The 23,128-nt window shown below is 37.9% G+C and overlaps 1 protein-coding gene across 2 annotated transcripts in view; it reads left to right on the forward strand.

Moving 5' to 3' along the window:
• LINGO2 (leucine rich repeat and Ig domain containing 2) overlaps positions 1–23,128 on the forward strand; it is a 536,575-nt gene that overhangs the window by 268,183 nt on the left and 245,264 nt on the right. Inside the window, exons 3-4 of one of the 2 annotated variants that reach the window (XM_030512831.1) lie at positions 14,302–14,382; positions 19,530–19,702. The exons of the other annotated variant lie outside the window; for it this stretch is intronic. The gene's annotated coding sequence lies outside the window, so the exon portion shown is untranslated. The remainder of the gene's footprint in view (positions 1–14,301; positions 14,383–19,529; positions 19,703–23,128) is intronic. 2 annotated transcript variants of the gene reach the window in all.

A 23,128-nucleotide genomic window follows, 5' to 3' on the forward strand; every position in this document is an offset into this window, starting at 1 on the left:
CCCATTAAATTCAATGCAAAACCTCACATCCTTGTCTTTCTGAACAGAGTTAAACTAATGATGAACGCTTTAAACTTCTTATCTGAGTTTTCTATTTACTGTACAATCCATGCAGTTCATTAAAATCTATGGGTGCCGTCAAATTTTATGCTCTGCTAAGCATGTATTATGAAGGACTGCAAAATGTGTTTAGTCAAATGAGTTTAAATAATAGTCAAAACAACTAAGATGTCAAGAATCCTGAGACATAGAGAGAGGTGGTAAGGTTAACAATATGCCCTTACATGGTTTCTTTTCATAATGGCTCTGATGGCCGATGTTCCCTCAAGGCATTGTTTCCACCAGAGATAATGACTTATAGCAAAGAGTTATTCTATGTTAATGGAGTTGCAGAGACTGATGATCATTCTGTCACTGAGTTAATACCTGTCACCCCTCTCTCTGTCATCAGTCTTGGTAAAACAACACTGTGTAACATCAGAAATCTGACCCAAGGGCAAGAATGTTTTTAATTCATTTTATTCGTGTTCTTTATACCTGGGTGTGATAGCAGAAACGAATGGCAGTAACATACTTAAGGAATCTCTCTGACAAATAAGCCTTGAAGTACTGCATGGAAGTGGTATTCATCTTCACTTTTCTGCTGACTTGGATGAGCAGATATAAAAATAAACTGGTTAAACGAGTTTCATTCTCAGCTATTTACTAGACAGTGATTTTTTCACACCTATGTTCATAATAGATTATACCTCTTTTCTGCTGCTCTTAAAAATAATTCCTGGGAGATCAAAGGGATTACATAAAGGCACATTAGGAATTCTGGTGATAGCCAGTAAAATAATTATTTTGTCATTCCCCTATCCCTACATTTCAGGTTGCAATTATGCATTCGTGCATAAATTAATATGAAAACTTAAGAGCTGAAAACTTAAAGAAAATTGAAAACGGAATACAAGACGTTCAGTTTACACTTAATAAAGAATGGGCTCTGTCCTTCCAGCTTTGTTTACAAAGACAGACATTAAAAGACCACTCAGGGATTTATACATATTTTATACTCACAGACCAGTCTGTGGTAGGGAGCTACCTTCGTAATGGAAAGAGTGGAATGTTGGGACAACAACAGAGATCCTGTTTCACCATGTAGTGCAAAGACAGCATGAAAGAGTGGGATGGAGCTAGGTGAATATCTGAAGCTGTAGACAAGAACTCAAATGCCATGCAGCTGTTAGCATTAGAACTGATGTATTTTCCAATTTCTTTGAAAATTGCTGATAAACATCAAGGCTAAAAAGTGTTATTTCATTAAAAATGCTAAGACAGATTTTATTAGAGCGATTCTTGGGGACTTAAGAATTTAAAAACAAAATACTTTTTACTGCGATCATCACCATTACTTTAATATTTTTAAACACTGCTTGATGTATTTGCTCCTACATCTTGTAACTTTTGCCATTCCTCGTAATGGTCATTAATCACAAAACCCTCCCCTTTTGTTTCCTGAAAATCTTATTAATGAGAATAAATGAGAAAGGATTCTGTGAATGCTGGAAGCTAAATATTCTATTTAAAATTCTGCCTTCTTTGCAAGGTCCTCTTTTTCTTTTCCTTCCAACCATTTCCCTTACCACTAATAAAAGTTACTGAGAGTTTTATGATTAAAGGAGGTTAGTTATAGTAGCTGTACATTCTTTGCAAATGCGTAAGAAGAACATATTAAAGTTGATGGTTATTATTTTTTGTTGTGCCTATGCTGCTTTCATTCATGATACTCTGCAGAGTGACTAACTACTAAATATTGCTTGGCATACAAAAGGGTTTTCCAGGGAAATTAATTATGTCCTTTGGTTGTTCCACCAGGGTACAGGTATCAGGTGCTGATTAATTATCTTTCATTCTTCGTCTGCTCCTTTTTCTCTCTTTCTTTCTATAACAGTGATGTCCTGTCATAGGAAGGATACTACTGTCCACAGCACCTCGTTTAGATCTATAATTTAGGAACTGACAAGCAGCAATATGTAAAAGATAGGGAAGAAGGGGAATTTTTGTATCTCTAGCAGATTTTTAATGGAAACTGTATCAGATTCATTTGTCTGGTAGTTTGTAAGACACTCTCCTTATTCCATTTATGGATTAAATTACGGAAGCTATCAGATGCAATCAGATGCAATTCCCAAATCTTGCTTCAGTCTGCCACACTCAGTTTTGAGTTATGTGCTTTCTTTCAGCTTAAGCCTACAAGTTCCCCAGCAATTTATGTGAAACAGAAGAATGTGTTTTATAGAACCCATTTCTTTTTGTTGAGGACCTGACAGTCAAGGAATCTGAAGTTAGATGGAAACTAAAGTTCTGTTTAGCTCTAGAAAAAGCTGCAATTCTGAACTATTGTATTTAGAAAATAGCTCTGTTCTTTGTAAACTGTGAGCCACAGCACTTTATTAATGGTAAATACTATGAGGTCGTCTACTGCTGTCAAATAAAAGATTTCAGTTTATTGAAATTGCAAGGTTTTTAATAACTTATAATTGAAAAGGTTTTTTTTGCCTCTCAAAATTTTCTGAGTCCCAGAGCTTTAAATTAAAATATTTGTGGCAACAGCTCCACCAATGACTTATCCTTATCATACATTATCACCAGGTTTTTGGTGTAACTGGATTCAGTTAGAGCAAATACAAAAAGTGCTTCAGGGGTTTGTGTCTAGTGTGCCAAAGTGGAAGAGCCTAATTCACCTTCCTCCTGTATGTAATTGTAAACCAGGGAAAATTCACAAAATTAATGCATTTACCTTTGGGTAGGAAGTAGTGTGAGAAAGTAGGTCTGGAAGATAGGTATTTTCGCCAACATTTGTGTCTTTGCTCTGGGACATAGATGACAAAAACTTCAGCTATAATGTTTGATCAACAAAATTGTACCAGTCCTAGAACTGTATACGTCCAAAGTTCTGATAATCCACTGTTTGTGGTGTTCATTGTTTCCCTGTGAGCGTGCTTGAAGGTGTTTTATCTGTTACTTCCCAGAAAGCCCACCATATCCTGGGCTGCATCAAAAGGAGCGTGACCAGCAGGTCAAAGGAGGTGATCCTGCCCCTCTGCTCTGCTCTCGTGTGAGACCTCACTTGGAGTATTGTGTACAGTTCTGGTGTCCTCAACATAAAAAGGACATGGAGCTGTTGGAGCATGTCCAGAGGAGGGCCACGAGGATGATAAGGGGGCTGGAGCGCCTCCCATATGAAGACAGGCTGAGAGAGTTGGGGCTGTTCATCTTGGAGAAGAGAAGGCTGTGTGGAGACCTCATAGCAGCCTTCCAGTATCTGAAGGGGGCCTGAAAGGATGCGGGAGAGGGACTCATCACTAAGGACTGTAGAGATAGGACAAGGAGTAACAGGTTCAAACTTCAACAGGGGAAGTTTAGATTAGATGTAAGGAAGAAGTTCTTTACAGTGAGGGTGGTGAGGCACTGGAATGGGTTGCCCAAAGAAGTGGTAAATGCTCCATCCCTGGCAGTATTCAAGGCCAGGTTGGACCGAGCCTCTGGTGACATGGCTTAGTGTGAGGTGTCCCTGCCCATGGCAGGGGGGTTGGAACTAGATGATCTTCAGGTCCTTTCCAACTCTAACTATTCTGTGATTCTATGATTCTGTGATTCAGTCCTCTGTGTGGTGCACTTAGTGCAACCATTATATTCTGTAAGCGTTATTTGCCTTGGTCTGAACTAGCAGCTTTTCTTTGTTGATTTAATACTGCTCATAAAAAAAGGTTAAGCACAAGTAAAACACAATTTCATTTAATTATTTGCAATACTAATTTCCTACACAAGCTTAGAAAATCACTAGGATATAATACTATATGTATTAGCAAATATATTAGTAGTATGGTCTGGCTTTTGGGTGGTAGAGAAACTTATTGTAAACAAGAGGTCAAACCTTATCCTTACGTCTGATTACTGGGGCATATACATTCAATGACTGTTTTGCTTGGGAAGTGATAAAACTAATGGTACTGCCAAGCAGGTTACAGGAGTGAAGCCAGTAAGTTAAAAATATTAATGTAGAGATTTATTGATCAGACCTGTTTCCTGTTACCTAGATTTCTAAATATATAGTGAAACTGTGCAGGGAGAAGGCTGTGGAAGCCCAAGCTGTATTTTATTTCTCTTGAATTTTAGAAAAAGCTTCATTATTTCAGTTGAACTATTAATGTTAGCTAGAACTTTTACATAGATGGACTAACCAGTTTCTATCTTGACCCTTACAGTAGATTTTGAAGGTGCTAAAATTACTCCACTACGTGTGTACACTATATTTTCTCCAGCACACTTTTTTTTTGTTGATATTTTTTTCATTTATTGATTCTCCCTGTTCTGTTTATATTACAGCTTAATAGTTTGTTTCATTATTGATATATTAAGAAATATATCTGATTGAGGTAATAAGGATTTAAAACATGGTGGTATAACTGTCACACAAAGTCAAATTTAAACACTTTGAAAATTATTGTTTAAATACCATGAAAAATGCATTGAAAACCATTTATTTTTTAGTCTCATTTTTCAGTCAGGAGTAGGTGCACAGACTTTACAAGGTTAGTCTGATATATTACAATATTCAATATGATACTTAAGTTATTGACATACATTTCATGTGATTTTGTAATGTGTTTATGACTCTTTAGATTGATTGTTTGGGTCATTTTGATAACTAATCTACTTAATAAGCCAGTGTGATTTTTAGTGAATCCAGGCTAGTGGAGTGGGCATTACCTTCCATATTAGAGAACAATAAACACATGCAATTTGAATATAAATTCATATAAACTACATCACAATATGCAACTCTGTTTTGTCATTACTGATGCAGGTCTGTGAAGCCCAACAGTACAGCAAATACTAACATTTTGTCTTCAAGTGTTCAAAAACATAAAATAAATGATGCATGGCTATTGATTGCCTTTGGCCTACATTATCTGCACAGGAACTGTTAAGAAGGCTTTTCTATCTTCCTTTCATGCTTCATTTTCTCATACTATCTAATGAAGAGCTTCACTTAAACTATAATGTGCTACTGTCTTGAAAGTACCTTTTTATGACACTAAAAAGCTATAGATGTGCATTATGGGCTTTTTGCTGCTATTTTTATTGCTGTGTTGAGTTGTATAGAATAATAAATTTTTGTAGTGCAAGAGTTACTTGTGTATTTAATTTTTACTTTTAAATTGTATTTTGTCTACTTTAAAAGGAACCTAGAATCCTAACTTCAAAAAAGCAGGTTGTCAGCAATAGCTCTGGATTTCAGGTTGTCACACCCAAGACTGTCTATCAGTAAATTAGAACTGTGGAACGGTCCACTTTTTTTTGTCTTGTAGGTGTTACTATAGTTTCAATACACAGCTTTTTGGACTACAAAGGAAAATGTTCCTTCAGCACTAGTGATATTTGATTTCAGTACTACTTTCTTGAAATTGAAGTATTCTGGTACATGAAAACTGATTTAGTGGTAAAAGATGTGTGGCAAGAAAAATAAAAGAAAACAAAATAATTTAATAAAAAAACTGAAAATTAGAGTATTCAGCAATTATGCACATGCAGTAAAATATTTGGTCAAAACTCAAGTGATGTAACATTTTGACTGTAGGAGCTGATAGTGCTTAACCTTTGCCAACTATTTTGAGGTAGTCTCCAGATTATATACTCTTGCTGCAGGCTCTATAATTTACTGTGCTCGCTAAGACTCATGTAAAATGCCCTTCAGTGCTGGATTCTGAAGTTACAAAGGTTACAAAGGTGACTGCGTGGTTACAAAGGACAATCTCTAGGCAACTAAGCAAAGCTTGAATTCTGAACCTGAGCCTTGGGATATCTCTTGTGGGCATTATAAAATCCCTGTCTGTGCACCTTCCTGAAAGGATGAGAGATAAATCTTCTGTAATTCTGAGTCTGGAGCAATATGATTTGACTTGGCTAACGCTAGTTTATAAGCGTGCAGATTTTAGGCTGCTGAACTCAGAGCATAAATCAGGGTCTTAAAAATTCAAGTGACTTAGTTATCCAGGTCCCCTAACTGGGAAAGTCTCAAGTATCTTCAAGTTTAAAGAAAAAGAAAAAGAAGAGCATGAGTCACTAATTCAGCAATACCAACACAATTTTGTCATGCATAAACTTTCTAAGTTCGAGCAATGTGGTGTTGGCACACATTTGTTTTCCCTGATTTTCTTTCTGATAATTGTGTGTTATACTCGCAAGGCCACTGCTGGATGGTCTATCTAATGTATGTGAGTATGCATCACAGACACATTTTCTGAGGATAAATTCAGTTTTTGTTGGCACATCAGGGCCTCAAAACTCTGTCTTTGTAAAAAGCAAGCTTTATGCATGTTCAGGCATAATATAATCATAAACTTCAATTTTCTTCTCACAGGTTCTGTTATGGCTGAACCTATGTCTAATTTCTGAGGTAGATTTTTATTACTACTAAACATGAATTTGGTGGATGCAAGTGTCCAAGATCCTGACGTAGGCTTCATTATAGCCAGGTCATTCCTGACAGATTTATGTTCAAGTTGCTAAAGTTATTCCAGAGAGAAGTCCTCTACATCCCCAATATAATCTCTGCTTCACTGCCCAAAGAGTTTGTTTCTGCAAGTTGTATCAATATTTCTTAGCTTGTGTCAATATTTCTGTGGCTTGCACTGGAACTTGCTCATTAGCCTCTTAATGTAAAGTTCTATACTACCTCAGTCATTTCCTTTGCTGAACAAACTAATTTACTTACCACAGTCCTTATCTGTAGATCTTTATTCTCTAAACTATTCATTATTCTTGTTTCTCTCTTGAATTCTCCCTATCTTGTGTACATTTTCTTGAGAGTTGAACATTTCTTAATTAATATCAGCTCTCAGTGTGTGAAAAGATTGGTAACAAAAATATTGCAAATATTAATGATTACATATAAGTAATTATATATAAGAAAAATGTAATATACACGAATACTTGTATCACTGCTTATTAGAGGAAAATTAGGCAAGTGAAGAACAGCATGGAACTAAAATATGAAAACTAGCAAGTATTAGTATAAGAAAGACCTATGAGAATATAGCCTGACTGAATGTGTATTTAGTGCATAGAAAGTTGAAGCTAGAGCTGTAAAACTGTGAAGTAATCTGTATGTTGGTATTTGTTAGTAAGATTGTTGCTTCATTGAAAACAAGATCTCCTGTACCTGGGCAAAAAATTTCATCTTTGCTAAGAAAAACATCAAAGACTAAAAGTTTTGTTATTATTAGTGACCTACTTTTTTGAAGTTCTAGGAATAAAAATGTTATAAACTATGGATTAAAAATACTATTTTTTATTTCTTAGGAATGTTATCTTAAAGAATATTTAGGTTGGAAACAACTTAAAATGTGAGAACAAGGAAGAGTCTAATTATGTTTCCACTTTGTAAATAAAAACTGAGTGTGGAGGAAAAGAAAGAAAATCCTGTGTGCTTTACACATAGGAGAATGAACTTTTCATACAGAGAGTTCGGGCACCTATATGTGAAGGTGACGAACTTCACCTTTTTGATGCTTGCATTAAAGTTAACTGGCTGTTAATAGGAAATCCTATCTCAAAAATTATTAAGATTATTTTTTACTGATCAGTTACACTTCTGCTTATATTTTCGTAGTGGAGAGCCAAAAATCTCGCGATTTTACATTCCCTACCCATTAGTCAGCAACATTTTAAACACAGTAGTGCTCTGGTATTTATTTCCAGGATATAGTTCTGCTTTTCATTCCAGATATATACTCTTTTGTTTAGTTGATGAGAGAAAGCCAACACTGGCAGAAGGGTGAAGGTCTTCAGTAGAAAGAAGAAAGAAATGTTATGTTCAGGCTCATATCTTTGACAGAGTCCTGAACATGAAATCTGACCTATAAGAAGATAAGGATGATATAGAAGGATGAAGAAGCATAATCCTGAGCACTCCAAGTAGATGAAGGTTGGATTTTGATCTCGACTAACGTGAAAGGAGAGTACAAGATTTTAGAGTTAAGGAAGGAACTGATAAATACATGATTGGGCATTAAGATAGATGAGCAAATCCAGAGTAGTAGTGGAGAGGACTAAAGTAATACACACCTGAAAGGCAACTTCTAGTTACTGCGGTGCCTCATGTAGCGTATCAATGTAGTATTCTCAATACCATAATTATTATAATTAAAATAATTAGGAATCTAAGGTCTATCGGAAATAATCCTAGCTTTTTTAATTAAATGTGATTAATTTTTCATATTTCTCTGTATGTGAAATGTAGACACAACTGCTACTCTGATTGCAACAAATATAAACTATGGAGTCTGCTTATTGTTGCACAGCTTAAACTAGTTAAAATCCAAGACATCCCTGAAGAACGGCTTTTGCAAAAGTGCTCCAGTATCTTTCAGAGTTGTCATTGTGGGAAATACCAGAGAAACAAACATAAAAAATACAAACTGTAAGTGTGAGCTAAGCTTATTTTGTTCAGTGAACTCTTTGGCAGATGAGCTGTGAAGGAGTAGAAATTTCTGCATCTGTACCATCTACCTTTTTCTCAGGGACAAAACAGTACCTACTCATGACCACCTCCAGTGAGCGCCCCACACTTCACCATATCAGAGACATAAAGAGAATTCTGCAGCATTTGCTCTTTCCCTTAGCATATTGCTAAGTAAAAATGGTATCTCTTAGGATGAAAATTATGCACTTGTTTAGTAAATGAGGAGTGTAGATGGGAGGTAGCCCCATCGTGAGCAGAAAGGAGAGGGTCTGAAATTTTAAAAGGGTTGTGGTAAGCCTCTGTTTAACATTTTGTGAAATCATTTACAAAGACAGAACACATGTATAGTACAAGTGCATTTTTATCTCTATCACTGGTCAAACAAGGAAGGGCAGATATAACATGGTTGTTTGCGGTTTTGGCATTACTAAGAACAATTCTAGGTTTGGGGTTTTTTCACCCAGTCTCCCCAGTGCAGTGCCAACAACAGTAAAAGTTTATAGATGAGATTTAGTACCATTTCTGTTGAGTGTACGAGCTCCATAATACAATCATAGAATCGTAGAATAGTTAGGGTTGGAAAGGACCTTAAGATCATCTAGTTCCAATCCCCTGCCATGGGCAGGGACACCACACATGAAACCATGTCACCCAAGACTTGGTCCAACCTGGCCTTGAATGCTGACAGGGATGGAGCATTCACAACATCCCTGGGCAACCTGTTCCAGTGCCTCAGTGTAACATATTTGGTTAGATCTTTTACCTAATACAAGACTTCAATTGCTCAGATTCATGCTATATCTGTCTGACTGCCACACCAATATCTTGTTGAGTGCCTGTTGCGATTTTTCAGGTTCTTCATTTCTTTATTTATATTGACACTCATTTAGTTTTATCCAGCAGCTCATTTAAAAGTGCTCATAGTTCACAAAAAAGCACTTTATCAACAGGTGGTCTATTGCCTTATGTATGTGAGTTTCAAGAAGTATCCTTATGGTGTAAGAATGTAATCTATTAGGGTCATAAACTCTTCAAGGGGAAACAGTCCTAATCCAAAGAAAAACATTTTTTATTAAATGTATCCAGCTGTCTGAAGATCTATTAACATGTGTCACTTTCAAACACTATCAATAAAGCTTCTATTTTTTCAGAGATATCTTCACTGCTCTTGTTTTCCACTCTTCAGGACCAAAAATCCCAACAACTGGTGTATTAATCATGTGGACAATTTTCTTGAAGCTTTCTTGTTTCTAACAAGATTATTGTCTTATCAAACAGCAACTGACTTTTTAGAAAAAGAAATCACAGGTAAGGAGCCACTGTATTTCTGAATTGAGAAATATTAAGAATACAACTGCTGGTAGAGAGTAAAAAACTGATTTACTGCTTATAGGAAATCGTGCTGGTTTGACTATTTTCCAACATTAGGTTGAATCTTTCACTTGTGCTCAAAAAAATCATAGTTTTTGATACCCAGCACCTGCAAGCTATCTGATTCCTCTATTAAAAATTCAGTGGATGCCTACATATGGTCAATTTAATAAAACAGGCAGGTTTTGAGCCCACTGCCCTTAGGGTCTTTATTGAATGACATTCAAGTCATAACTTGGTTCTGCATTTCAATTGTGGGTAGAGACAGCATCTTGTTCATTCAGCTGACATGTATACATGTGCACAGAGTCCTTTTATAAAGTGTGCCATCTATATTTAATGTAATCACTGTGATCTTTTCTGTTAGGTGAAAGAGTGCTCCATTTAATGGATACATTTTGACAAATCAATTAAGACATTTATTTTCAGCTGTTGGTAGCACTGGAGATGTCAGGCTGCAGATACATGCAGGTCTGTTAACTGATTAATAGCTTAATAGTAGATCTACTGGTGATAGGTGCTGTTTCTGTAGGTGCCATCTCATTTTCTCAGTGGCAGACAATTAAAATCAAGCCTCAGCATTCTGTGATTACACCAAGAAAGTATGTTTGTGTATAAATAGTCTCTTTGAAATGAATAGGTGCTGTTTAGTGAGTATGATAACAGATTGCCTCTTAACATTACTAGTTGTGATAGGATGTACTTGTATCACAGCGTAAAAAAATAAAATGCCCAAAATTTCAAATTTTGACTTCTGATTCAGATGCTTATCATGTCCTCAGTCATTTTGTCACATTGCTCAATGATAAGATATTTCTGACTTCTCAGCCAGGAAAGCACCTAAATTATGTATCAAAAATGTGATTTTCACCATGAGAATGTCTTTATTTGCTCAGACCAGATGTTAAGCTCAGCAGTAGTCTGTTTCCAGTCTTGCTAAGGAAAAGCAAGGATGCAATATAAAGTGAACAACCTTTACATAAACCCTTCTAGGTTCCAGGGCTGACAGTTTGAAGACCTGCACTGATTGTCCCCAGTATGTTTGATAAATGCAGTTTTAATAGTCATCATCCTAGCCAAAAGAGTATGGTGTCTGTGTTTGGTCCTTCTTCATAAGCAGTTAACTAAATTCTTAACCAGTCATGTCTTTACATATTTATGGAAAAATCTGAAATATGCTTTTCTATTGAGGATCTGTGCTACTATGTTTTTTCCTCCAAAAAGAAAAGAAAAAAAAACTTGTAGTACCAGTATATACTCTCATTATCCCATGAATTAAATCTGAGCTGTACTACTGCACATATTTCTAGAACGATTGATTATGGGTCCTTTTAAGTGATTGCAGTCTATACTGCTACTGTCCTTGATTCTGCTGCCTTTTTTTTTTTTCTCTGAATTCTTTTTTTTGCTTTTATTTCATTACTTTCTGATCATACTGTGGCTCTTATTGCAATCTGATAAATTTTAGTCACATATTAGGAAAAGACAGGATCTATTTCTATTTGCAAGACTTGTAGTCAGTGTATCTAGGAACAAGTGAGTATTGATTTGCCTCAGACACATGTAAACTGGAAATTAGATATCCAATATGATAAAAGCGTGGGTCTGGAACAGCATTTCAATTAATCTCTTTTGTCTGGAGACATTTAAGTTAATACTTAGATAGACCGAGTAATGTGATTGCCCAGATGTGAAGGCTGGAGGAAATTCTTTCTGGTACTGTCTGTTAGTCCACTAGGAAAATATAATGCCAGATAGTTTGTATCTTTGGATAGGTCTCTACAGTGGAAAAGCTGGGAGAGGTTCCTACACTGACGCTTTTCCTTAGAAGGAACTGATTTTGTGAAGTTGTCTCAAATTCCGATGTTTGTGAAAGAAATTGTAGAAAAATGGGTAAAACCAAACAATAGAGAAGTGATATTCACAGAGTTACAAAGTCACTGGAACAGGAAGCTGTTAAAGTCCATATCACAGTAATAAAACAGCAGTGGTACAACAACTAAGTCATACTCAACACTAGAATATCAGATTTGTCATTCATATAGTCATAAACTATACAGAAAAGGAAGATGTTCTTTCGGAGTCTAATTTTGATTATACAAATGGCATAAGCTAGATGAAACAGTGTTATAATTGACACGTAAAATGCATTTAGAGAAACATCTCTTCTTGTATGTAAGCAGTCATGATTTCTAAATTAGACATTACCCAAAGCAAAGATCTCTCACATATTAGCTCTGATTATTAGCAATTAATGTTTCTGCTTTGCTTGTTTCATTTAATTTTTTTTCCCATTGTTTCTACTACAGTTTGACTGCCTCATTTCTGAGGCTTCACTCTGCATTGCACTTTCACTAGTAAGTATTTAGAGAACAACATATATCATCTACTTTTAGTAAGAATATGCCATTGTGAAAATGCTGGCAGTTTTCAGGATGGGGTGGGTCAGGGGGAGAGCAGGGAGAGTTTCTGTTTTCTTTTTAGTGGCAAGTAAACACTGAAAGCGTGACATACAGGTTTCTTGTGTATCCTTGCTACACCATGCTTCCAGGATAGATCTCAATTTTTTGAACTATTCTTTATTTTATGAATAACCCTTTTTGCTTAGGTACTGGCCCAAGGTCAGGAAACATAGGAAGACAAGTTCATCTGCAGTCTTGACTAGGATTATCCTCAGTAAAGAACTTGGAGTCTTTATTTTCTCTGTTTCTTCCCCTTTCCCAGTGAGACAATAATTTATCATTGATCCTACTCCAATGCCAACAAATGTGGAATGAAGCCAGAGCAGAGCTGAATTCTTCTTGTCCATGATTTTTTCAATATGAAAGAATACAGGATGTTAAGTAGATATTTATGTTCTGCGTATCGTATTAACTTTTATCATAAGTAGCCCTGTATGCGTAGTCCAGAAGTTCAGTTGTTGATTCTTTTGAGGCATATAAATATTTTCTGAAGAAATATCAAAAGTATTGTCTGTGTTCTAAAGTCTTTAAAAACAAGTACAAGAGTTTAAATGTATCCAGTTTGTGTTCACTTGTGTTCCCTCTCTAGGGTTCTGAAATTCATTTTTCTTTCCCTTCTTCAAAAGTTTTAAAATATAATTATTTTAGTTAAGTCAATTTTTCATAGCTGAAGATGCCAGGTGACTTTCAGGAATAAAACAAGTTGATAGATAAAGCCACCACTGTTTAGGTTTGCCGGGAAATTAAAAGTAGCCTTCATACCCTCAGAGTAGACATTAAAAATAGGTATTCTTAGAAGACATCAGATTATTCATTGACCTTGCAGCTATCATTCATTATAATAAGGATGAAGTGGCTGTTTTGCTGGTTTTAGAGTAGTTTGCAGGAAATGCTTTTCTGTAACATAAATTTGGACCGGGGCAAATTTTAACCGTCTTGTATCTAGATATAGAAGCAGTAATATCTAAAAGTGGATATTTAAAATATTTCATGTAGTGAATTGCAGGATTATGACTGTTTCCTTTTTCCTCATTCATGTTTGAAAATGCACTCAGTTAGAAATAAAGGTAAGGTAAGAGAAAAGCATAAAATACAATTAATTACTGAGGAATAGTTAAAACCAAATAAATTGGAATTAAGTTGCCCTATGTGGAATTACTGAAATGGTAGATCTCAATTTACTTTTTAAATGAAATGTATCATGAAAGCCTAGTCCAACTTCGTACCTCCTATTGCTTCTCAAAATCAAGCTGGTAGAGGTTGTTTCAGGTGGAGAATCCAAAATCGTAATTTGTTTTAGAAAAGAAATATCTTGAAAATAAGTCATTATTTTCAGGCTAAACCCTGACCTAGATAGAAACTATAGGAGCTTATTTTAATTTGCTAAACTAAATATTTGGAACATCAGTTTAACTAACTCTTCTTGTTTTAACTTTAAGAATGATACTACAACTGGTTATACAACCAAAAGCAAGAAGATTTTTAGGAACAACCACTGTGTGGTAGATTTCAGCTCTCCTTTTAACTAAAAAAGATTTTAATTTTTTTTTTTTTTTTTTTAATCAGTGCTTGAGTATTATAGTGCTTTTTAAGCTCTTCCCAGGTAATAAAGCTTCCTTTATTATTTACTAAAATTCATAAATAGAGGGAAACTGTGAAAGATATTATGTAATGTTAACGTTTTACACTGAGCTGTTTTTCTTTTTTATGAATGCTTAAAGTCAGTCTACAATGTGATATGTACTCAATCTCAAAATGTAAAAATAATGAAAGGAGAACATGATCTATCACCTTGATCTACTGTAAGATTTCTGCCCTAGTTACTCAATTTATTTTATCAAAATAGTTGAATATCATGGCTTTAGTTATTTTACTTTAATTTAAATATAATGTAATTTTGTTTTGGTTTTTGTTTGTTTGGTTTTTTTGGGTTTGTTTTTGTTTTTTAATCAGGTCGATATGAAGATAAACAGTCCAGAGGAGGAAAGTAGTGGAAGACTATCACAAGTGTGAGCAATGCACAATTTCAACCTGGTAAGTTTCTCTTTTTTTTTTACTGGTGTCATTTTTTTCCCATCAGTAGTCTCATTTATGTTTGTAGTAATATCTCAGCTGCTGCTGTATTTTTATTCTTGATGTTATATTTCTATGTTAAATGTTATAAACTTTGCCTTCTGTGTTAACAAACATGTATACTCGATAGCTCATGATGTCTTTGAAATGCAGTTTTATTGTGGATACAAGTATTTTTAGTTCCCAGCCTTTACAGCTAGCACAGAAAATTATTTTCTAATCCTTTCAGTATGTACACAATACTCCCAAACTTTACCCACTCTTGTCAGGACTAGATTTTGCAACATGAGAAATCTTATGAGCTGGAAGGTCTGATTTTGAAAAGATACTTTCTGCTTTATTCTTTTTTCTTTTTTTTTTTTTTTAATCTAGACAGACACATTTGAGAGTTTTTTAAACACTAGAGATTCAAATTTTTTTTTTAAAACAGTTACTTATTCCAGCCTTATTCTGAGAAATATTTGCTTTGTGTTAGGCGTTCTTTTATAAAAGCAAAATATGTGACTATTTTTACTCCCTAGAAGAACGTTAGTGCAGTATTAGCAAAGCTACCTCTTCTGGGAGGAAAAGTAGTTAGAAAAATTTAGTGACAACAGTTCCTAATTGCCCAAAGGAAATGGAACTAGCCCTGCTATTGTTTATACACTAACATATCAGTGACGCACACAACCTTTGTATAATAAAGTGCCGAGAAGTGGTAAGGTAGTTTCAGAAATTAAAAAAAATTAATCAGATGAGCTGCTGCATTTAATAGAGTAACATGTTCAAATTTATAACCTGAAAATATTTTTTAAAAGATGGTATCACAGACCTGGCACAGCATAAGACCTTATGTCCTAAGAATGTATGTATAAATATATCAAATACCTCAGCAAAGAAATATCTAATAACGAGTTACAGACTTCTGTCAAGACAGATCTTATCTGATCTCCAATTTCATATATATGTGTAATTATGTATCACGTATCTCTATGTATATAGCTTCTGTTCGTTATAGGATGATCTATATCCTTTACTTAAATGAAACAGAATAGTTTTCTGAGTTCAACTATTCTATCAGTACTGACAGTTCACCATTGCACTGACTTTGAAAGTATATCAAATAGAATCATAGAATCATAGAATCATAGAATAGTAAGGGTTGGAAAGGAGCTTAAGATCGTCTACTTCCAACCCCCCTGCCCTGGGCAGGGACACCTCACACTAAACCATGTCGCCCAAGGCTCTGTCCAACCTCACCTTGAACACCGCCAGGAATGGAGCATCCACAACCTCTCTGGGCAACCTATTCCAGTGTGTCATCACCCTCACTGTAAAGAGCTTCTTCCTTATATCTAATCTAAACTTCCCCTGTTTAAGTTTGAAGCCATTACCCCTTGTCCTACCACTACAGTCCCTAAGGAAGAGTCCCTCCCCAGCATCCTTATAGGCTCCTTTCAGATACTGGAAGGCTGCTATGAGGTCTCCACACAGCCTTCTCTTCTCCAAGATGAACAGCCCCAACTCTCTCAGCCTGACTTCATAGGGGAGATGCTCCAGCCCCCTTATCATCCTCGTGGCCCTCCTCTGGGCTTGCTCCAACAGCTCCATGTCCTTTTTATGTTGAAGACACCAGAACTGTACACAGTACTCCAAGTGAGGTCTCACACGAGCAAAGTAGAGGGGCAGGATCACCTCCTTTGACCTGCTGGTCACGCATCTTTTGATGCAGCCCAGGATACAGTTGGCTTTCTGGGCTGCAAGCACACATTGCTGGCTCATGTTAAGCTTCTCGTCAACCAACACCCCCAAGTCCTTCTCTGCAGGGCAGCTCTGTTTCTCTTCTCTGCCCAACCTGTAGCTGTGCCTGGGATTGCCCTGACTCCAGTGTAGGACCTTACACTTGGCTTGGTTAAACTTCATAAGGTTGGCATCGGCCCACCTCACAAGCGTGTCAAGGTCCCTCTGGATGGCATCCCTTCCCTCCAACATATCAACCGAACCACACAGCTTGGTGTCGTCAGCAAACTTGCTGAGGGCACACTCAATCCCACTGTCAAATAGTAATGAAAAAGTGAGGAAACCCCCCTCAAAAAATGAAGTTCACTGACCCTGTCTTGTGATCACTGGTAGGTGGCAGAGATATCAAAAATGTTAACAGACAAACACAAGGAGTATGGTTTTGTGTCTCGGGAAGGATATTTCTTTCATATGATATCAACTTATTTAGTTGATCTCTCCTAGCTGAATGGCAAGTCCATGAATACTGTAACACCTGTGCTGACTCAAACCCTCCTCCTGTCCCTGTAAACCCAGTCACTGTTACTTTTACTTCCAAAACACCATGAATCTTTTCTAGCTGGGTCCACAAAATCCTTCTTACACTATATACAATATTTACAATTTGACTTCTTACAATTCTGTGAGGAAAAAGCTAGTTCTGGGAATTAGCAATTATTCAGGTTTTGCACATAGTAGAGGGTATCTATTATAGGCTCCTGCAAAAGCTATTTTTTACTTGGATTCATTTGCAATTTCTGCAGGTTTGGGGGTTCTTTTTGATCCAGAGTTTAACTTGCCCTAGGACTTGGGATTTTCCCAAGGGGTATTTGGAAAAATTCCCTTGAGATTTTTCCCTGGAATGTTTCAGGGAGCACAAAAATAGAGTGTTTTCCCTTCAATCTGTTTGAATTGCTGACTGTTCAGTCCTCCTTGAAGCTTCTTACTCTACAGAAAATTAAATATATCTAGATAATATTTTGGGAGAAGGAAGAAACCCTTGTAATTCTGTTACGTGGAAGAGATAATTTTTAGTATAGTTACCTGCCTGCCTCACTTTATGATACCTCTAGAATGTACCTTTCAGAATTATATATAAGGCAGATATATGTGTTTTAATCTTTAATTGTTCTTGTCTTCTGAAAACTTGGTGTCTTCTGCTGTTAGATGAAATTCGTGCATTGGTGAATAACAATAATAGTATAGCAATCTTGAGGTAGTTGGCTTTCTGCTTTGATTCCCAAGATTTTTGGTTAGTTTGTTGGTTTGTTGATTGATTGGTTTTTATCCACACGGGTGATCAGATACTGAAGTAGATTGCCTGAGAGACTGTGAGATCATAGATGTGTTTAAGAATAAATTGGGCACAGTCCTGAGCAGCTAGGTCTGATTAGACCTGTTCTGAGAGAAGGGTTGGACTAGATGACCTCCAAAGGCCCCTTTATTTCAGAATTATTCTGTGGATTTGTGATTCTCTGATTTTCATTGCTCCCCAGAAGTAGGAAGAAAGTCTCATCAACTATTTTACTTAATTTCAGTAACCACTTCAAGCACTTAGTTATGAAATTTTGACTAAACTAACATCAAGTGCGTATTCTTTTCCTATTTCTTGTTACACATAGTAAAATATTAACATTTTGATGATTCTGAACAAGGTGCAAATATTGGATAGATAAATGTGCTTCCAGTAGATGTTTTAGAAATTTGTAAGTGCAAACATTTCCTTTAAAAAACTGCATACCCTTATTAATGAGAATAAATTATAAATTCCTAGTTACCAACAGGTGCCAGTTGCATCTAATTGAGGAGTAAAGGTTTTGAGAGTAATCAGCTTTTTTTAAATTTGCAATTTGGAGTTGTTTCTCTGATGGCAGGAGTGCCTAGAACTAGAGCGTAGAGTACTGTAATGCAAACTCTTCATCTGTATTTATTAATGTCATTCTTTATAATCTCTCTCTGGTGAACTAGTTATTGTGGATTTCCTTACAAAATACATGTGAAGTGGTGCCATTCCATCAAGTAAGCAACGAACATTTCATTCACACATAGGAGCTGCAAACCCAAGCACTTAGTAGGTTTCATTTTATTAAAAGGTGATTGGGAGAGACTAAACTGTGAAAACTGCTGGGGGGATAGAAACAGAAGTTGTAATAGCTGTATTTGGCTAAGATCTCTATGACTTCCCTTTGGAACAAGGAATGAGGAAAAGAACTGTGGGGAAAATAAAGAAACATGAAACGGACGGAAGAGCTTTCAGCCCGAGTATGAGAAACAGTATGAGAAAGAGAGCATGAGAACAGAAGCTCCCAAAGCTAAGCAAAACTAAAGTGGATATTGTCATGGTCTGAGCACAGCCAGTAACTTGGAACCACGCAGCCGCTTTCTCACTCCCCCGCTTCTTCCTCCCCCCACTCCCGGAGGGATGGGGAGGAGAATCGGAAGAATGTAACTCCCACGGGTTGAGATAAGAACAGTCCAGTAACTAAGGTATAATACAAAACCACTACTGCTACGACCAATAATAATAATAATGATAAGGGAAATAACAAGGGGAGAGGATACAACTGCTCACCACCTGCCAACCGATACCCAGCCCGACCTGAGCAGCAATCTGGGCCTTCCAGGTAACTCCTTCCGGTTTATATACTGGGCATGACGTGCCATGGTATGGAATACCCCTCTGGCTAGTTTGGGTCAGGTGTCCTGTCTCTGCTTCCTCCTGGCTTCCCCTCCTCCCTGGCAAAGCATGAGACTGAGAAAGTCCTTGGTTGGAGTAAACATTACTTGGTAACAACTGAAAACATCGTTGTTATCAGTGTTATTCCTAGGCTGAAAGTCAAAAACACAACACTGCACCAGCTACTAAGAAGGAGAAAAATGACTACTATAGCTGAACCCAGGACAGTATCCAGCCCTTATTCCATACCATTCATGTCATGCTCAGATCCCACATTTTTCAATATACCGTCGCTTTTGTCTTTTATATATCTATATATATATACCCACACCCAAAGAGAAAGATATCATTCCTTAGTCCATGGACCAATCTCTATAAAGTTGCTGATTTCATCCGGGGCATGATGTCAGACTTCATTTCTTGTAATAGTCTTTCAGGGCAGGAGGGAAGGTGTGTAGTGTTGGGTTGTTGCCTCCTGATGGCACCGCTGAACTTGTCTGGTCACTGCTGAGCTCGTCTGGTTTTGTCAAAATTCATTCTTTGTTGGGGTGATGATCAGAGGGAAGTCAGGGTCAGTTGATGGTGACCTGAAGATATCTAGCTGGTGGGCTATAAAAGTATTATATAGCACGCAACAGCATACAATTGAGTTCATTGACTGTTTTCCCCCCAGATTAAATCCCCTTGAGGTACACATCGGATTTCTCCATCTTCTGGAGTAAAATCAGCTCTTCCACTCCATCTGGAAACTGCTCACCAGAGACTGGAGCAGCAACTTTCATGGGAAGATCATCCTTGACCGCTGTTCTCCTCTTCTGTTCACGCACCCGTTGCTCCAGAACTGAGGTAGGTTTTCCATTCCACTTTCTCATGTCTTCTCCGTGATCCTGCAGGTAAAACCATAGGGTGGCCAGTGGCATGTATGTCCTATATTTTCTCTCTCAAGCAGTAGGGCATCTTCTGTTAATAGTTGACACATGGGTTGGTACACGTGGGGAGCTGGATGGATCGGGTAAATCGTCTCTCAATTGTTTGAACTCCTGGGACAGCTTTTCCACAGCTGAAATGATGGAAGGGGTGAGATTGTCTTCAAACTCTTGGAGTTGATGAATCAGGTAATCCACTGTTGGTGGTGTTACATCATTCCAGGTCATTGATGCCAATGTGTGGGCATATGATAATGGTGCACTCCATGTAAGTTTCCGCCACATGGGTCGTGTACATTCGACTTCATCTGGATCTACGGATGTGTTCCTGGCATCTGACCTACGATAGATCACCTCTAGAATGGCTGATTCCCTCAGGGACTGCATGCATTTCTCTATCGTGGTCCAGTTGGCTGAGCGACTCATAATATCATCCTTGTAGGGAAACCTTTCCTTCACAGCTGCCAAGAGCCACTTCCAAAGGCTGAGTGCTCGCTTCTCTCTTGCAATCACTTTGTCAATTCCTCCTTCCCTAGCAAGTGATCCCAGCTGCTTGGCTTCCCTACCTTCTAGTTCGTGACCGTCGGCCCCACTGTCCCAGCGTCGGAGCAACCAGGTGACAGTGTGCTCCCCTGGAAGACAGGTGAAATCTGTTTGCATATTCCGCAGCTCGGTTGAGGTCCGGGGTCGAGAAGTCACCTCTTCTTCTTCTTCCTCTTCCTCTGATCCATGTAGTAGTAACTCTTGTTCAGATGCTGTCCCCTGTAGTAATTGCATTTGGACTTCACCTTTCTTCACTGCACACGTTGCTCTTTGTGCCTCTCGTTTGCTTTTGCTTACAGGGGCAACAGATATTGTCACAAACTGGACATTTGGTTTAGCTGCAGTGTTTGTCACTGTGGTTGCAGCGGCTGCAGTGTCTGCCACTAGGGTTGGAGTGGCTGCAGCATCTGCCACTAGGGTTGGAGTGGCTGCAGTGTCTGTTGCCGGGGTTGGTGCAGCTGTTGTGTTTGGGGGTTGAGTAACACCAACAGCTGCGCTGTCTGTTGCTGTTGGGGTTTGAGTAGCTGCTGTACTTGTCACTGGAGTTGGTGTAGCTGCAGTACTTGGAGTAGCTGCATTGTCTGTTGTGGTCAGGGTTTGAGTAGCTGCTGTGCTTGTCACTGGGGTTGGTGTAGCTGCTGTGCTTGGAGTTGGAGTACCTGCATTGTCTGTTGCTTTGCCATCAGATCCAGAGACATTTTTTTCCCTTTGAAGGTTAGTGTTGAGCAGGGCTCTGTAGGCGTAGGCCAAGCCCCAGCACATTGCAGCGGGTTGTCCCTCTCTGGTATTGCCAGAACAACAGCATATCTCGTTTAAGTGTTTTACTAGTTTTTCCAGATGTTGCACTTGTTCAGTGCTGAAGTTCCAAAGCAGTGGATGGGCCCATTGGCCTAGATACTTGCCCATACTATCCCACACACCCTGCCACTCATGACTGTCCAGCCTCTGGGGAAAATCTCTTGGTGGTCCGCCTATATCATCGTCTAACCCTAGACCAGATTTGAACTCGATACTGCTTAACTTTCGACATCAGATGAAATAGGGTGTTCCCAGGGTGGGATGGCTGTGGGTAAAACACACTCCGTATGTGTGCCAACATGCTGATCCCCAGCACAATCAGCAGGCAGGTCTCAAGGGTATTCAAAGGCCATCCAAAACCTTCAGAACTCTCAAATGCTGTTGTAAATAGGCTGGTGGGGGAGCAGGGTGTGTAAGGGAATGCCTCCTTCATAGGTTGACCCCCCGAGGAGAAAAAAAAAGATATGCAATTGCTAAAATATTTCATTATATACCTCCCAAAGTATAGAGGTGATGGCCATGCTGGGAGCACAAGCCAGACCAGTTTCATGATCAATGAGTCTATTGTATTACAAGTCATTACCATGAAGTACAGTGAAACAAGAACCTTAGCCTAGGCCCCCAGCTGATAAACACTGAAACAGCAAATGCTGGCTGTAAGTAAGGTACGACACGCAGAAACTCTGAGATCAAGCACAACGACTCTGAGAGCAAATAAATCAACATTGTGACGAGTAGTGACAATGAATGCTTATCACAAATATGATTAGACACACTCTGGTCAGATCTGTCATTATCTCAACCCTTCGTGCCCCATGTTGGGCACCACAAAGAACTGTCATAGTTTGAGCACAGCCAGTAACTCGGAACCACGCAGCCGCTTGCTCGCTCCCCGCCTTCTTCCTTCCCCCACTCCCGGAGGGATGGGGAGGAGAATCGGAAGAATGTAACTCCCACGGGTTGAGATAAGAACAGTCCAGTAACTAAGGTATAATACAAAACCACTACTGCTACCACCAATAGTAATAATGATAATGGAAATAACAAGGGGAGAGGATACAATTGCTCACCACCTGCCAACCGATACCCAGCCCGACCTGAGCAGCAATCTGGGCCTTCCAGGTAACTCCTTCCAGTTTATATACTGGGCATGACATGCTGTGATATGGAATACCCCTTTGGCTAGTTTGGGTCAGGTGTCCTGTCTCTGCTTCCTCCTGGCTTCCCCTCCTCCCTGGCAAAGCATGAGACTGAGAAAGTCCTTGGTTGGAGTAGACATTACTTAGCAACAACTAAAAACATCGTTGTTATCAGTGTTATTTCCAGGCTGAAAGTCAAAAACACAGCACTGCACCAGCTACTAAGAAGGAGAAAAATTACTGCTATAGCTGAACCCAGGGCACATATCCAGCCATCATCATACAAATTGACTGAAATCATGGCTCAGATATGAAAAAAACACTTTCTAAAACATAACTGTTCTGATATCCTGCATGGTTTTGAAGTGTGTTTTAGAAAAGGAGATGGTTACAATTAACTTCATAAACATGCAACACTCCCACCCACACAAAACCAAAATACCTGCAAAAGAAATATTCAGTTCACAGTATGGACAGTTGTGCTATAAAAACTTTTAATTTAAAACTGAAAAAATAGTAAAATAGAAAATAATAGTAAAGAAAAACGGCTGGGTAGAAAGAATACAGCAAAATTAAAGGCTTGACTCAGTTTTGGTAAAGCACAAAGAAGTAACTAAGAGATTCAGTCTTGGGAGATTATCAGGGGATTTAAACTTTGAGGGAAAGTAGTTCAGCTTTGAGAGCACATGCTCTTAGGTGCTAAGATTTTGCACACTGTAGCTGTTAAAGTGGGAGAAGTTGATCAGCTACTGAAAATCTTAAACAAATTTTGGATATAGATGTGTGAAAATCTGTTTGTGCACTGGTTATAAATTCTTTGGAAAGTCTGAAGTTGAGCTGAAAACTGAACTGTAAATTTTAGGACT

The sequence above is a fragment of the Strigops habroptila genome, chromosome Z, assembly GCF_004027225.2.
Source record: "Strigops habroptila isolate Jane chromosome Z, bStrHab1.2.pri, whole genome shotgun sequence".
In the NCBI taxonomy this organism is placed as follows: domain Eukaryota; kingdom Metazoa; phylum Chordata; class Aves; order Psittaciformes; family Psittacidae; genus Strigops; species Strigops habroptila.